Below are 16,981 nucleotides of genomic sequence, written 5' to 3'. Positions count from 1 at the left end.
TCTTCCTCTGCAGGACGTTTCTTGGAGGCAGACAAACATATATTTAGTGAGATCTGACAGTGAGGCTAATGATATACCAAGGATATATCGTTAAAAGATAAAAGATATACATAATTTCTAATGTCCCAAGAAAAGAAGAGGAAACAAATTATTTGCAGGAGAAAGAAAAAATCTCAAAACTATCCTCATATTTCAATAACAGAAAGAATTTCGAAGAAGTTATCAAGTGCCTCCCTCAGGATTTTCCTGTGGGAATCTTCATTGGAAAGTCACTGGGAATGTCATAAATGCCAAATATGAAAGAACATGGCGTTAAGGTTTACAGAATGAGGGAAAGTCTTGACTCACTTTTGAAAACCCATGTCAAGGGAAATAGTAAAAAATGCTGCCACGAGGACAAGGCTGTGTATCGTTCACATATTATTTACAAGTGAAGGTGTTGCTAGCCAGGTCATTATGCACAAGAGACATGGTGACGTTAGAGAAGTCAGCTGTGGACCAGGTTCTAGGCAGATTTGAGGTATTTATAGAAGAATATAAATATAAGTGACAATCATGACTAGGAGAGACTAGTATAAACCATCAATCATGACTCTTTCATAATAGTAAAAACCAACAGAAGGTATATTTAGATATATTTTTATATCTATATAAATATATATATATTTAGATACTCATCATAAATCTGGGCTTTAGGTGCACTAAAATTTGACATGTGCAAAATTTAAATGTTCCAGTTGCAGTCAACGGAGGCACACTATAATGTAGACAAAAAGTGTACACATATATATGTATTTTTCTGCTTAGCAATGTTTATATTTATTCTAGAAGAAAAGAAGAATGGAAACAGTAATTTGGATAAGACAACATGTGAGAGGAATTGATAAATGCAGGAAAGGGAGAAAGTGGTACATGGCGGCATTCAAAGGGCAGGCATGCATACATCAATATATTATGATGCCTGGAAGTTAGTGGTCCGAGTTGTCAATTATATTAGCCTGGTAGACTCTTCAGCAATGATATACATGAACATGGGTGTGGTATACTGAGAGCGGTAATGGTCTCAGTTCTTCACCCTTCCCTAGGTCTGTGCCCTTTGCCATATGACTTTGCAGGTTTTTTCATCTGGAGGTGTAGTATATTTCCTTGCCTCTTAATTCAGAGTTGGGCAGTGCAGGCTCACTTTGACTGGTAGGATTTAGAAGATATAACCAAGCAGAGACTTGGAAAGATGTTTGTGCATTTGTTTTTGCTTCTGTCCTGTGCCACCATCATGACAGTAACACATCTGAGCTAACCCGAATGATAAGATCCATGTGGAGTAGAACTGAATCATGCCAGTCACCCTAGCCACAGCCATCCCAGATCAGCCATTAGCTAGTGAACCTTGCCCAGATCACAGAGATGCTGAGCCAAAGACCCCAGATGTGTGAGCGATCGATGTTTACTGTTACGTGCTGTTGAGGATTTGTGATTGGTCATGACAGGACATTTTTGTGGCCTTAGAAAACCAATTTGATGGGAAAGGTGGTTATATTTATAATATCCAAGATGACCAAATGATTTCTTATGTATAGACAGAGTGGATCATATACTTTTGGTTATTTGTCACTTTAATATTTGTATTGAATAGTGGGAAATGATAAAGTTTTCAAAGACTTATAAATATGTCTTCCCTTATAGAAATCACCTATTTTAGGTATTCCATTCAATGCATTAGGAACCTAATGTTAACCAGCTGGATCTTTATTTAGAAGGATGAATTACAAAAAAAAAAAAAAGAAAAAAGAAAGAAAAGGAATATAAAAGACCCCGTAGAAATTTTCACTTTATGTATGGAAACAAAATTAAACATAATTTTTATCTGCATCTATTTTTAAAAGGTTTGAGTGGTTTATAATAGTTACCATTGTTGAGTGTTTCCTGCACCCAGTGTTCTAACACAGAAGTACTAATGTTATCTTTAATTTACAATGAGAGGGCATTAAGAGTGCACTTATCTTGATGATCACTGAGTAATATATGGAATTGTTGAATCACTATATTGTATACCTGAATCTAATATAACACTATGTTAACTACACTGGAATTTAAATTTAAAAAAAATTATGATGAGAAAACTGAGACCCAGAGAGATTAAGAAACTTGTTCAGTTTCACATCACTAGAAAGTGTGTGAGCTAAGATTTAGTAAGGCTTCAAACTCTACACTTTCAACCACCACACTTCACTAGCATGAGAAAAAAATAATTAAGTACTGGATTTGGCAATACACTTGTGGATTTATTTTTATTTTTAAGGCAGTAGTTCAGTTCAGCAAATTAATCATTTGCAAGTGCCCAATACTTATAATTGTTTATTAATTCAATAAAGTGAAAAGAAAGAAACATGGAACTAGGCAGTTGGGCACCTGCTGCTGTTTCTATCATCTTTATTTTTAGATATTTTTAGACGTTTTTCTTCAAACAGATTAAGCAGTTTTGTTTTCATTTCCATCATAATCATAATTGGAGCAATAGCATTTGATTCATTTTAAAAAATAGAGCTTTGCATTTCTTACATTAAAAGACAGCATACTTACTGTATTATTATTTGTTGCACTACGACTTCAGAGTTGGTAGGGGATGACGCATGTTCTTATCTGATCACATGCTTCTGCTGTGTACCGTTCAAACGCTGGTCTGTGATGGTACCTGCCGTATAGATGCCAAGATTCTTTGTACACCGTGTTCATAGTCCTAGGCTGATAAATAAATTACTGCTTTGCCATATCTAGAAAGTAGCAGCACAGGACTAATGACACTATTTAGCTTGCAAAGGGACTAGGCCAAATGAAGACAGAGCACACTGCTTTTGTTTAGTTACCTTGACTGACATTAGACACTTGGACATATAAAAAAAGAAAACTCAGATGAGCTAATGGTTACACCTTCACCTACTGTGGAGGGAACTTGCAATATGGACTATGCTCAGCTTGTGTTGATCCTTACATTGCAGAGATCTAGAAGAAAAAAGTTAAAACATTTCACCTAGTTTTTAAGCAATAGCTGGAGAAAATGGGTGATACAGATGGATGAATTTTTACTTCTTCTTAAAGCAGTTTTCCTAAATTTGTTCCTGTTATAAAATGATCCCATAATGGAAAAAGCACAGATCTGAAGCAGAAGTTCTTTTTCTTTTAAGATTTTATTTATTTACTTGAGAGAGAGAGAGAGAGAGAGAGAGAGAACACGAGCTGGGGGAGGGGCAGAGGGAGAAGCAGGTTCCCTGCTGAGCGCAGAGCCTAACAAGACCTGATCTGAGACTCCAGGATCATGACATGAGCTGAATGCAGCCACTCAACAGACTGAGCCACCCAGGTGCCCCTGAAACAGAGATTCTAAACCTTTTTGTACTATGTCCCTTTCAGCAGACTAATGAAACCTAGGGACACCTTCTCAGAAGAGCATTTTTAATTCATAAAATAAAATGCATATTACTACAAAGGAAACTAATTATAATGAGATGTAGTTATCAGAATATTTTAAATGTAATACTGTATTGTATGTGTTCCTTTATTAATGCCTTGCATAATTAGACAATATATCGAAAATATATGAAAGTTAAAGTTAAATGTTATATTTTAAAGATGTGTAGGCTAGAATGAGAACATTAGGTATGGGGTGGTCTTTAATTCACCTCCTTCCAAGTATTGATCACCAACAATTTAGAGGTGTAAAGTACTGGAAGATAACCAAGGTGTCTGGGTCACCAGAGTGAGAACCCTCAAATTCATCATGGTGCCTGAACCAAAAAGTGCTCAGGTAGTTCCTATGAGCATCTATAGGCAGAAGGGCTTCAATCACATGTAATCTAGCACTGATTATAAAGTAGTCAAGTATGTAAATGATAGATAAATATATCTTTTATCACTCTGAGGTGATAAGAAATATCTGTTATTTCTATTGGTGATTCTTATGAACTATTTGTAACCCTCTCCCCCATTCAAATGTTGAAGCCCTAATCCCTAATATGATGGTATTTGGAGGTGGTAGGTAATTAGGTTTAGATGAGGTCATGAGGGAGGTGTCCCCATGTTGGGATTAGTGGCCTTAGAAGAAAAGGAAGAGAGATCAGAACTCTCTCTGTTCTCTTTCTCTGCCATGTGAGGACACAGAAAGAAGGCAACCAGCTGTAAGCCAGAGAATAGTCCTTATGATGCTGAGTCTGCTAGCACCTTGATCTTGGACTTCCTAGCTGCCAGAACTGGGAGAAATGAATGTCTATTGTTTAAGCCACCTGGTCTATAGTATTTTGTTATGGCAGCCCAAGCTGACTAAGACAGTAACATTCACAAGTATGAATACTACTGAGGTTTATTGCATACATTGAGGATGGAAAGAAATTCTTAGTTGGAAGTTACAAAATAAAGATATAAATTGGTTTTCCTTTTCAAGTTCATGGATCTCCTGAATTAGAGTCATACATCTAGTTTAAATAAGGGCTCTACCACTTATTCACTGTGAATAGTGAATATTCACTGTGTCAAGTCATTTTAACTTTCTGAGCTTGGCTTTTTCCATCTATAAAATGAAGGCCTGAATGTGTATTTTATGTGTTGTTTCATGATTAAATGAGATAATGAATATGGGAAAGCTTTGTGAACTATGAAGTAATAAACAAATGTTAGCTAATTTTATTATGTATTTAAACTTTTATCCTTAAGGAATTTTTGAATATGGTTTGGCTTCAAGCCAAATTCAATAACATTTGAATCCAGTTTGTTTTCTCACAAACTCAAATACTTCTTCAATCTCCCAACACCTTTTATTTAAGATATGAAGAGAAAGAGAAGAGAGAAAAAGAGCTGAGGGAAGCTAAATAAAAGAAAATAAAGCAGGAACTTGAGAGAAGAGAGTAACAGAAGCTAACTCTTTTGCTCTCTTCATTTTTTTTTAAATTGAGGTTAAACATACATGCAGTAGAGTGTATAAAATGCACGAATTTTAGGACTATACAGATTGATGACTTTTTATTATGTACAGACCTGGATAACTACTACCGCAGCCAAACTACAGAACATTTCCATGCCTCAGAAGTTTCATTCTTGCTCTTCTCCAGGCATGCCCAGCCCTTAACCCTGAGATAACCACTGTTCTTACTTCAACAGCGTAGATTAGCTATGCCTCTTCTTGAACTGCATATAATAAATCACATGGTATATAGGCCATTATGTCTAGCTTTTTTGCTTAATATAATGTCTGTGAGATTTGCCCATGTTGTTGCATGTTATTAATAGTTTGTTTTTACTGCTGTGGAGAGTCCCCTCACTTTTATCATTGGTTTCATCTTGCTCAGAATCCTACTAATTCAACTAATAATCTGTATCTCACTTTAGAGATGGTACAAGTATGATGACCAGAAAGTACCATTCTCAAAGAAGCTTATAATTCCCCTGTCTTCCCAATTCAAGAAAACTTCTCCTTTTCTTGTAGGTATCCTTTCTTTCTCTAGGTCTGGAATGCATGAAAATGTAAATAATCTATAGTATGAAATGCAATAATAAGAGCATTTTTGTGGTCTTTTCTGCCATCATCTTTGAGCAATTTCCCAGTAGACCAAATCAACATTCAATCAATAATGACTATTGTTGTAAGTTAAAGAAAAAAAAAATCCAGATCTAACATTAACAATAGAAGAGCAGAAAAATCATCTGAGAATCTAATATGAACCTCTTTGGGAATTGGTGCGTATAACCCTGGTTCCATCATATTAAAGATTGTTATGCTTATAGAAAAGCTGAGAGACTGGGGGATCTGTTTGCAATTACCAAATCAAAATGCGATTAACTAGTCACTGGGAACAAACAATGATGTATTTAAATGCCCTTTTGGAAATGTAGAATTGGTAACGGAGATCAGGTTCCCAAGGTTCGGATGTTTTCACTTATGAGCCTTCCTATGAAATATCCGTCTGAGGATCACTGCAATAGTTTGTCCTAGGAGAGCGAAAGATGGAAAATACAAAGCAAATGGCCCTTCCATCTGGGCACTGGGGCTTTTCTTATTCTCAGAACACATCAAAGGAAACTTTCCCTCCATTCTCTGAATCATTTTGTTCTGACCTCACTTATAATGTATAAATACATTTCAAACCAAGGATTGAATTTTGCTGGCACATGATCTTTTTTCCTTACAAAATTATTACAGGAAGTGTCTCTGATATGGTTGAGACGTATAATTCAGGTTGGAAAGAGAAAACTGTTGCTTATGAAAGTAAGGACATTTCATTTCTCTTTCAATAACAGCATAGCTGACAAGATAGAAATGTTCATTTTCCCCCTTCTCCTTTGCAAAAGCATTTCTCTAGTGTATGATTTCCTAAACATTAGATGTTTATTAGCTATTTGTTGTTTCTCCTAAAATCAGTCTTTAGTCAACTTTTGGCTATAGTTTTTAATGGAGAGCAAAAACATTGGAATATATCCATGTAGTGGCTGTTATAAAAACAAAATAACAGGGCACCTGGATGGCTCAGTAGGTTAAGCAGCCAATTCTTGATTTTGTGGCTCAAGTCATGATCTCAGGATCCTGTTATCGAGCCCCACAATGGGTTCCCTGCTCAGCGGGGACTCTGCTTGAGCATTCTATCTCTCCCTCTCCTTCTGTCCCTCCCCCCGCTCTCTCTCTCTCTTTCAAATAAAATAAATAAAATCTTTTTAAAATAACGTTTTTTTATACTTCCAATACGTATGTTCGTTACAAGGGACATTAACTCAGTAAAATTAATAGCCATTTTCTTTATATTTCTCCTGATACTGTACTGGTGGAGGTAGGAAAGGATAGTAGAATGGTTTAAAGTAGAACGAGAGGAGAGGCAGTGGGGAGCCTGGATAATCCATGAACTACTTCTCAGACTAAAGTTTGATTCACTAATGGCCCCATAATGATAGTCTCGGAGAGGAACGAGCATAGGACCTGTGAAGGATTCCCATGAATTTGGTTGAGTTCTGAGGCTCATGCTCCACTCACTCGGGAGCAGTGGGCACTAGAGGTAGATCAGTTGACTTAAGGACTTATGGAAAGAAGTAGAAAAAAAAATAAACAATTATCTCTGAAGAGTACTTCCTTCAGCAAGTACAAGCCTATAGGCTCCCCCCTCCCCCCCGAGTGATTATGAACCTGGGGCAAGGGTGGTCCTATACCATTTGTCTAAATACTTAAACATTATACATTAAGAAAAAATACTGTTAAATAAGATGTCCTTGTCTCCTACCTTGACAAATGCCCCTTGATGAGTTGGAAGACCAGGTTAGAACTCAGCACTCTTAGACTCCTCAGGGTTCCCAGTTAGAATGTGGCAGTGCAGGGAAAGCTGGTCCAGGCTCTGGCCTCCCCCTCACTACTCTCTGCAGCCTGTTCTACTTCTCTTTCAACCTCAGCTCCATCCAAATCTCAAGGCATCTCCTGAGCTCACATGTGGACACCCTAACCCTCTGATCCAAACTCCATCTCCAGCCCCTGCAAATAGTCATCCCATGACCAAGCCCCCAGGCCTAGAGGTTCATATACTGTTGGCTTAGAGGGGCTCCCAGGAATTCAAGCCTGCAGGAGGTCAGCTCAAGTCCTTCAAAAAGCATTTGGAGTCATGTACAATTAATTCCATGGTCCGTGTGTGTGTATATATACCTTTATACCCAGTTGGTTCAAATCAGGGTCCAAGCAGACTATATATATATAGTTAGTCTAGAAATGAGGTTGGATCCCTGGATGGGCATGCCCCTTAGCCTTGGAGATACCTCACCCCACTAGGAGGGCATGACTGAAGGAGCCCAGAGTAGAGCCATTTACAGAAGGGTTTCTCTTGGTTGTGCCTAAGACAGTTCTGAATAGCCACACTTGTTATATGTTAGGGATGTCCCCAAAGTCTGTCCTTTAATGTACCAAGGACTGTGCCAGATACTGCAGATACAGAGATGAGTATGTTACCACTCTTGAATGAATTACCCCCTTGTGAAAAGGCCACTGTAAAATGCAAGTATTAACACAGGTGGAGAGGGAAGTTCCTTCCTTTCTCAGGCACACTGCAATGTGATTGTCACGCAGATGGGCTAATTGTCCCATTTAAAGGATAGTGCTGAAAGCCAAACCTTGTTTGGCACAGCCACTAATGGATGTTTTCTAAGAGACATGCTCCAGTAAACAGCTCTCCACCTAGTGTCTGCTTCAGTCCTGGCCCACAGCTAGTTCCCTACCCCCTTTCTGCTGACTGCAGTCCTATCACAAACTCATAGGAGGGGATCCTCTCCTGACAGCCAGTGCCCAGACTAAACCATCCAGCATTTAGAAACTTCTGCACCTCCACCTGCTAGAGTCTTCCTCATCCATGGGAGAGAGCATCTAGGTCCCTTAGTTTTCCATCCCTCCAACCCCCTACTGGATTATCTGATTAACTAGACAAATCTGGAAGGTGAAACACTCCACAGGACTACTGGCCCTGGCCCTGGCCCTGGCCCTTCAGCATGTTGAAGTCATAATAAAAAGATTGTGCTTGACTAAAAGAGACCTAATAACCAGATAGAATGAGTCTGCTTGGATCCTGATTTGGACCAACCGGGTATAAAGGTATTTTAGGGACAATTGGGTAAATTTGAATTTGGTCTTAGTATTAGATGAGATAAAAATTTATTGAAAGAAGAAGACTGAGATTGGTGATTTGGGGGAAAAAAGCAGACTGAAAAGAATACCAACACTTGCAGAAATATCTGGAAAGATATGCGTAAGAATTTATAGTGGTGATCACTGGGTGGTGACAATGTGAAGTTCTGACTTTTTAAAATTACCTACGATGGTTGCATACTTCTATAATAAAAGTGTTATTTAAAAATAATTGGAAGGTGTAACATTATATTTCTATATGTTTGGAAAATTACTACATAGCTCTCAGCCTATCCTCCCAGATGAGCTCAGGCCTGGTGAAGACCCCACAGCAAGTTGTGATATAAAAATCAGTAGTTCCCAGAGGTATTTGCAGACAGAACCACATTAATCTTTCACCCCCATAAGTTTATTGAATTAAAGTTTAGTGTTTTTCCTTCAGCTTCCACAGAAGGATGAAATAGAAATGTCTATTTAAAGAATGTTTTTTAAAACTATAATAGAAATCCTTTTCAATTATTTCATGTGGTATCTCTTAAGTAAACACCTAATTTATGAATTCTTTCTAAAGTTCAGGGTCTGGAAAAAAATTCTTTCCTTTTACCACTTTTTCTGGACAGGAGAACCCTATAATCTATCAGATTTCTATGTTATCTTGGTTGCTAGGGAACTCGTATGTAAATTTGGCATGTAATTGCATTAACTATCTAATTACCTAGGAGCTTAAAAGTGTAATCTCTTTTCTCTTACATGTCATCATTATTTCCTAAAAATCTATTTTAAAAACAATTCTAATTGCCCTTTTCTGCTCATATGATCATTTTTTTACACCATTTAAAATTCATTCTGGAGGAAGAGAGAATATAAATCAATAACAGGTCTGCCCTACAAATCTCTGTACAGCCTCCAGGCAATTTAACAAGTAGTAGACAGTGTTTTAGGGTATCTACTCACCCTGCAACTCTGGTCACTTTCTCTGAGTAGTGAAGCCCACAGGGGTGAATCTCCCACATTTCAGCTTCAATTGCACAATGGATCAGATGGATACACGACCAAATCCAAGTGTGAGAGTCTTTATTCTGGGCATTTGGAATTGATAAAGCAATTCTCTCTGGTCTCGACTGCTTATTCAGGACACCGTGAGGCATAAATAAGCCAACAATTAAAACAACCAGTGGATAGTAGTCTCTTACTATCTTTGAAAAAGAAATACAACTTAAACAAACCATGTTGAATTATCTTATTTTGCTCTTTTCTAAAAGAGAGATATTGGAAATAAAGTATTCTAAGTTCCAGGACCAAAAAGAGCCAAGTACAGTACTATAAATACTCTGCAGTGTTCAATGAAACTGTCTCAGTGAGGTGTGTGCATTGGGCAGGAGAACGGTTGCCATTTTCATCACTTGGGGAGTGAGAACCAAGAGCACATCTCACTCCTGCATCCCCCACTTCCCTGGAGAGAAAGCAGGCTTCAGGAAGCTTTGTTTTTGAAGGCTACAGAATTAGATTTGTTATCTAATTCGGGTGCCTATCTACTTCATCACCTCCTCCAAGAATGAATACAGAAAGGACAAGTGTTCTTTTTAGCGATGACTATTCCACTGAACATCATTGCGAAGACAATAATTATATGTATAACGAAGTCCCTGCCCCGGGAGTACATCTACTTTCCTGCGTGTTATTAGCATTGTCCGCAGCCTCTACCTTTGTAGTTTCATACAGCAGTTTTTGTTGCTGCTGGTGCGCCGTGCGGCATCTAATGTGCTGTTTCCCCACTTTAGGTTTGTTATGATCGCTGCAGTTGTTGCCCAGAAACTAAGAATTACACCAAATGCATGTTTTGTCTAATCAGTTCAGCCTCACTAAGTGGGTTGGAATAAGAATTCTCTCTTCCCCAAGCAGAACTAATAAAGTAAGCTTTCAGTAAATGGGCACTAATTTTAATTGAGGAGAATTAATATCACCCAATTGTAGTGGCATGAGATAGCAACTTATTAAATACTTTCCTTCTGGTTTGGAAGAGTCAGTGAGTGTTTCAGATGAGACGGCTTCTGTTACTCTTCCGACTGGGATGCCCTGTATGGGGCAGTGGGGAGTGGCTGCAGTTGGTTCTCCCCCCACCAGATGGAGGACCTACCTTGAATTCATGACACTCCCACCCTGCCCCCATCTCCCAACCAGAGACTTAAATTCTCAACACAGATTTCCGATCCCTTCGTTTTCTGATTTTCACGTCTGTTAAAAAAAAAAAAATGTGATGTATTCTCAAAACAGAAACAGATGTGAGATCTAATTTCTTATTGGAAGTGACAAAACATATAAAGATTTGGCAAGACATGTATTTCACATATTTCAAGATTTCAAAAATAGTCATCAAACAAATAAAAGAAGAGCTAGATAGCAGGGTGGTCTTTCTCTGGTTTCTATGTTCCTTTTTCTAAGATTCTCACAGTAGTCTATTGTCAGTAAGATATAGAAAAATATAGACATATCATATATGATAGAAAATATATAGGTATATATTATCAAAATAGTGATTTAACAGAGAAAAACAGTAAATGTTCTGCTTTTAAAGATATTGTAATTTCTACGTTTTAACCTGACTGTAAATTTTCATCAAATCACCTTTGATCAAATGAGCTTTTTCTATCAACAAAGAGAAAAAGCTGAGAAATGAATAATTTGACTCACTAAGTTCTAAAGGTAGTTGCTATACAGAGCGAAGACGTAGGTATAGCTTTTAAGAAAGAAAGATGTGGGGAGGCATATACTGATGAGTACGTGTGATTGTGCTAAGTCAATTTGCATTTATATAGCACCATTTTTCAGGTGAGACAATTGGTAATATATTTGCTACAGTGCAGTGCTACGATGTAAAATCCATACTAAAGAGAAATGATGTGGCTTTTTTTTTTTTTTTTAACAAATGCATTTGGGTCCAATGAACATTTATCTGACGGCTACCATGTACCAAACATTGGGCTAGGTGGGGACTTCTTACTGTCATTTATATTTTATAAGAAACTTGTTTGCCATCACTGCCTCCATTTTTGATAATTAGGAAACTGAGGGTCCAAGAGGATAAAATGACTCAGTCAAAGTCACATATATGGTAAATTGCAGAACCAGGTTTGAAATGCAGACCTTTTTGGACCTAAAGTTGTTTTCATTTTACCCCAGTTAAATCAAGGGAAAGTTCTACACATTTTCAGAAGTCTTTGTATTTGAATGGTGCTTAAAGTTACAAATTAATTTTGCAAGTTTTTTTTTTAAGTGTTAAAACAACTTTTCAGGACATCATGGTAGAGATGAGGAATGATTCACAAAGTTGCAGGGACATGCCAGTTTGTGTCTGGTTTGTGACAGAACAAAAGCTCAGCAGCTTTAGGGGATTTGGATTAGTGCCTGAAACTCCACTCCAGTCAAGCTCAACCAAAAAGACGTGATTGCATGTGTTGCATGAAATATCTGCTCTCCTTCAGAGAGTGGTCTGCCAGCTTTGCCTTGAGGAACCTGAGGGCTTCTGTGGAGAGCCTCAGGTAGGAGTTTGGGAGGGAAGGAAGCAGCGGCTGGAGAACAGAAAACTGGGGAGGAATCCACACATGGGGCTTTAAGCTAGGTCTTGCCTTTAACCAGCGCAGTCCTATTTTAATCTGCTTTATGTATTTATCTCCCTCATAAGATTTTGCCTGAAGAAAAGGGTTCTGTGGCTTTAAAGTGTTTGAAAACTGCATTGAACTGTTTTGAAGTTTTTGTACTTTTTGTATTTAGGCATCTGAGGAACAGGATTAAAACCAGTGATTAAGAAACAGACGTTAAAGAAAGGTGGGGCAGAGTGCTGTGAGAGTCCATAAGGTCATGCACTGTTTTATAGGTGTGTCACAGTCAAGATATGTTTACCAGTAGACAGAAAATTCACCAACTATGCCTATGTTGAGGCTTCTAACATCAAACCTAATAGATGTTCGTAACAGGAGCTTGTTAGTACATCCCAACAGCCGTCTGTGCAGCCTGACGAAGTGAGCATAATGCTGGTGGTTAGACTTCCAATTTTTAGGATGACTTGTAGGTCTTAAAACAAAAGAAAGATGTGCTAAGATTTCTTATGGACAAAGACAAATAAACAGATCTCACTGTAGGCATTCTCTCCCAAGTTCTTAATCACTTGGGTATACACACACACACACACACACACACACACACCCCTGTTTTCTTCTTATGTCACTTCTGAGTCTGTGCTCTAAAGGATTTTGTGTACACCCTCAGTATCGCCCCTACTACACTGTTTCTCATAAGAATCAAATCTTACTCATTACTGCAATCCCTGGAGTTAGTACTGTGCATGACACACAGATGCTCAATAACAATGTGTTGTGTATTAAATGACTATATTAGAAAAAAAGAAACAAGCATATAAATTCTGATTTTATGCTTGTTAATGCAAAGAGAGATAAGGGTTTCTCTTCAGGTCTTGAAAAACAGAATGCTGCCTTACAACTTGACTATCATTCATAGTTATTCTAATTTCAGAAGCATTTACAGTTAGGAATATAGGTCATGGAATTAGAAAAATACCAAGTCCTGTTTTTGTTTTTGTTTTGCAAGATCTTTTGCATTAGAGTGTTCTGGTTTCAGAAAACTAGTTGTAGAAGAAATGTATATAATCTGCATCTTATCTTCCAAAGTCAGTTTGCCTTACATATTCCTTTTTATAACAAGGGTGTTGACTATTGAAGCTTTGAGGGAAGAAGAGTATTGGAAGAACTTCCAAGCTTCCATAATACCAATATCCTATTACACATTAGGTTTTCTGTCATCTTTCTTTCACTTTTTCTCAGTTTTAATTGGATTGAAGTAAAATGTTGTGGTATCTGCCTTGTGTGACTCAGAGAGTTTCCCCATTGACAGTTGGGCTAATCTTAGGGATGGGACCTTATTCCAGAGAAGAGCTTTCCCTCCAGGGCACCCAGTGAAGCTGGGTGAGTCCACCGAGAGTAAAAGCTCTGGGACATGATCCTGAACATTCCAAGATTCTTACTACTGAGACGTGTCTCTTAGGTGCTACAGGAACTGTTACGACCATTGCTCCTTCCTGTACCAGCTGCCCTTGGTATCTGAAGCCAAGGTGCAGGAGGACATAAATATATCTACCTCCAGAGTTAGTTCAACGGAAAGATGAGAGACACTGTCTACATACTTTATCATCCACTCGTGATTTTTTAATTAAAGCGTTTTAATTCCTTTCTCTGTTCAGCTGTTAATGCTGAGATCCATATTTAGTTTTATAAGCTTCTCCCCCCCCCCTTTTTTCGGCTCATGAATTTTTTTCTGTTTGTCATGGAAATGTAAGAGTGGAATATTAATACATTTCAGTTTAGTTCTGTAATGTCAGGAATTTTTCAAAAAAATTAAAAGATGGACTGGAAAAAAAAGATATTTCTGCCTCTCTGTGCCTTAACTAACCTTTCTTCTTTCTTTCTTTCTAATGTAGGAGTTCCATTTCCCTTCTTTATCAAATGCATGTGTGTATGTGTGTGTGTGTGTGTGTGTGTGTGAGACAGAGAGAGAGAGAGAGAGGTGTGGGGGTGAAGGGAGGAAGAGAGAAAGAGAGAGAGAAGTAGTGAATTTAGAATTTAGGGTGGCTATTAATATTTCGAGTTGCATAAATTTGGCCCTGTAAATTTCTGGTAGTTCAGAGTTCACCTTCCACACTGTTCTCGGGAATGTGTCTGTTCTTTCACCTGAAGGTAAATGAGACAAGTGCAGTGGCTTGAATCATGAAACACCTTAAAACTTACCCATTGGGTGGCTGGAACATGATGAGAAGGTTTTAACAGCATATTCTGGAGGAGAGGTTCTGTCTCAGCGGCACATCAGCTGAGTTACTTAAGAATCTCTAAGAGTATTAAACCAAGGTGTCAGGGTGTTTTAAAAGTTGTCCAAGTGATCCAAAAGCACAGCCAAGCAGCCACCACTCTAGAGAGAGCTATGATCTTCTAAAAATGGTAATTGGGGATAATTCATTAAACACATTTTATGGTTTATTTCTTGTTGCCACAACAGAAATCTTTCTGTATCCGAGATGCAAAAACCATCCTTTCCAAATCTCAGTCAACACAAGAAAATTTGACCAACACAGATTGTTTTCTTTCAAAATTAGGTACATCATGTAAACATTGCAAAATTGAACTACTACTCTCTCAGATGAGCTCAGAGGCAGATAATACGTCTGTCTTCATGAGAAGAGACTACTGCATTTAACATTTATAATTCATTTCCATTGCCATTAAAAATAAATTGCTCAATCACTGATCATTCTAAGTTTCTTGACTCATATTGGATGATAGAAAACAAACGTGGGTGTCTGGTTCCCAAAAGGTTTGTCTTATAACCCACCTCCTTCATTTTTTTTTCCTCCTGTGAAAATTTGATGTTGGAATTGAAGATTTATAAGGAAGTGGATCTAGAGAATCTAATGTCAGCCCAAGAACCATAGATGTTTTGAAATTCTCAATGTTTTGAAAGGCATGACTCACTTAAATGGCTGAATATTTCTCTTTTCATCCAATGCTAGAGATATTTCTTTTAATTTTTGGAAATGTACCAGGTAGGGATGTTTTTTAGAACACTTTTTGCTGGTAAAAAGATAATGCCTCCATGTTTCGAATGGAGTGAGGAAGGACCTTGGAGAGATGATGTCATAGAGCTGTGAATTAGGCAAAAAAAGAAAACTATTTTTAGACATTAAAAAAAAAAGGTAAGCTAAATTTGCTTTGTGAGATGTGATAAATATACCATAGGTGGGAAGCTAGATTAGTTTTCCTAGAGAATGAGAATTAGTCTCTGGTTGGTAACTGCATTCTGTGAAATGCCTTTCTATTTCCTCAAGTATTTAAGATTGGGTCAATGGCCTGCAGTCTTGGCAGGGTATTAGGAGGGTCTACCTCACTGACTGCACAGGCTTGGTCAATAACTATCCTGTAACTTTGTCTTTACAGTAGTAGAGAAACACACTGCTTTCCCTCTCCCCAGGAGCTGTGTGAATTCATTAACTCATATGCTAAATCTATGTTACTCTTATTTTCTGGAAGAGAAAAGAGAGATAAATCTAGAAATAGCCTCAGAAATGGGCTGAGGGGGAGTTTCTTTTTTATAAAGTAGATTCCTTCCTCCATACCCAAAGATAAAAGAAGGGAAGCCATGGTCTAGTTAAAAATGTGTATGTTCTCGGAATCCTTCAGTGCACATCTTAAAAGCAATGTGTCTCCAAATAATATTTGAAGATTTCTCTGTCACTTTCAAGAAGAATCTGCACATAAATTTTTCTGTCCCAAGTTGAATAATAGTATAAACTAAAATCCTAGGTTAACTGTGCTCTTGAAGTCAGTTCTTTTACTTATAGTTCATGTAAAGTTAAGGAAGGTAAGGCAAAATTTCACTAGTTCTGAGTAAAAAAAAAGCATTTCTTGTAATATAGTGTAGCATTAGAAAATTCCTCTTCCATCAAAGCTTATGTAACATCTGAGTTTTAAGGATTGGAATATACCATTGAAGAATCCCTTGAGTGATCCTAGTGTATGCACCTAGAGACTCAAAGTACAATATATAATTCTATATTCCATTAACTTGTGCATAATTTGCAATCCAGCAATTTATAAGATCATGGTATCACTGGATTGATCATGGCTTTATGTGTGGGGGGAGGGGAGGAAATATGAGGTGGGAGATGTGAAAGAGGAGAAAGACCTTCACAGTTAAAGGTGATTGTATCTACTTAGGGGATAATAACAAGTTCAACCAGACATTTAAACCTAACAACATAAGTGGAATGATAGAAATAAGAAGTCCCAATAAAAGGAGATATATGTATATATATATATGTATATGTGTGTATATATAAAATACACACAGATTTCAGATGCTTATCTCTAAGACATGAGGAGGATGCCTGAGATTTGGGGCCTTCTGTTATATCTGTGATCTTTTATTATCAAAAAAAAAATCTGAGGCATAGTGTTAATATTTGTCCAACGTGAGTATTCCAGCATCAGGGCAGTATAGTGGTGCACAGCATTATAGTATTCTCTGGGCTTCTCTGAATGTTGAAAAATTTTTGAAAAGTGTGTCATATTTTGAAGTTTTGTAATGGAAGAATCGAGCCAGATTATCTGTAAGTTCCCTTTACATCTCAAAACAGCAGTCTTTAACAATTTTTGGAGCAGAAGGTCAGATATATTCGAATCTTACAGAAAACTGGCTGCTCTGTACTTGTTGGCATGACAAAGTGGGGTAAAGGAACCGCAGCTGAAGAGCAGTGCACACGCAACCCGAATACCACTTTTAATC

Source organism: Phoca vitulina, unplaced genomic scaffold (assembly GCF_004348235.1).
Source record: "Phoca vitulina isolate PV1807 unplaced genomic scaffold, GSC_HSeal_1.0 scaffold6, whole genome shotgun sequence".
Taxonomy (NCBI): domain Eukaryota; kingdom Metazoa; phylum Chordata; class Mammalia; order Carnivora; family Phocidae; genus Phoca; species Phoca vitulina.
This window is presented reverse-complemented; position numbering follows the sequence as displayed.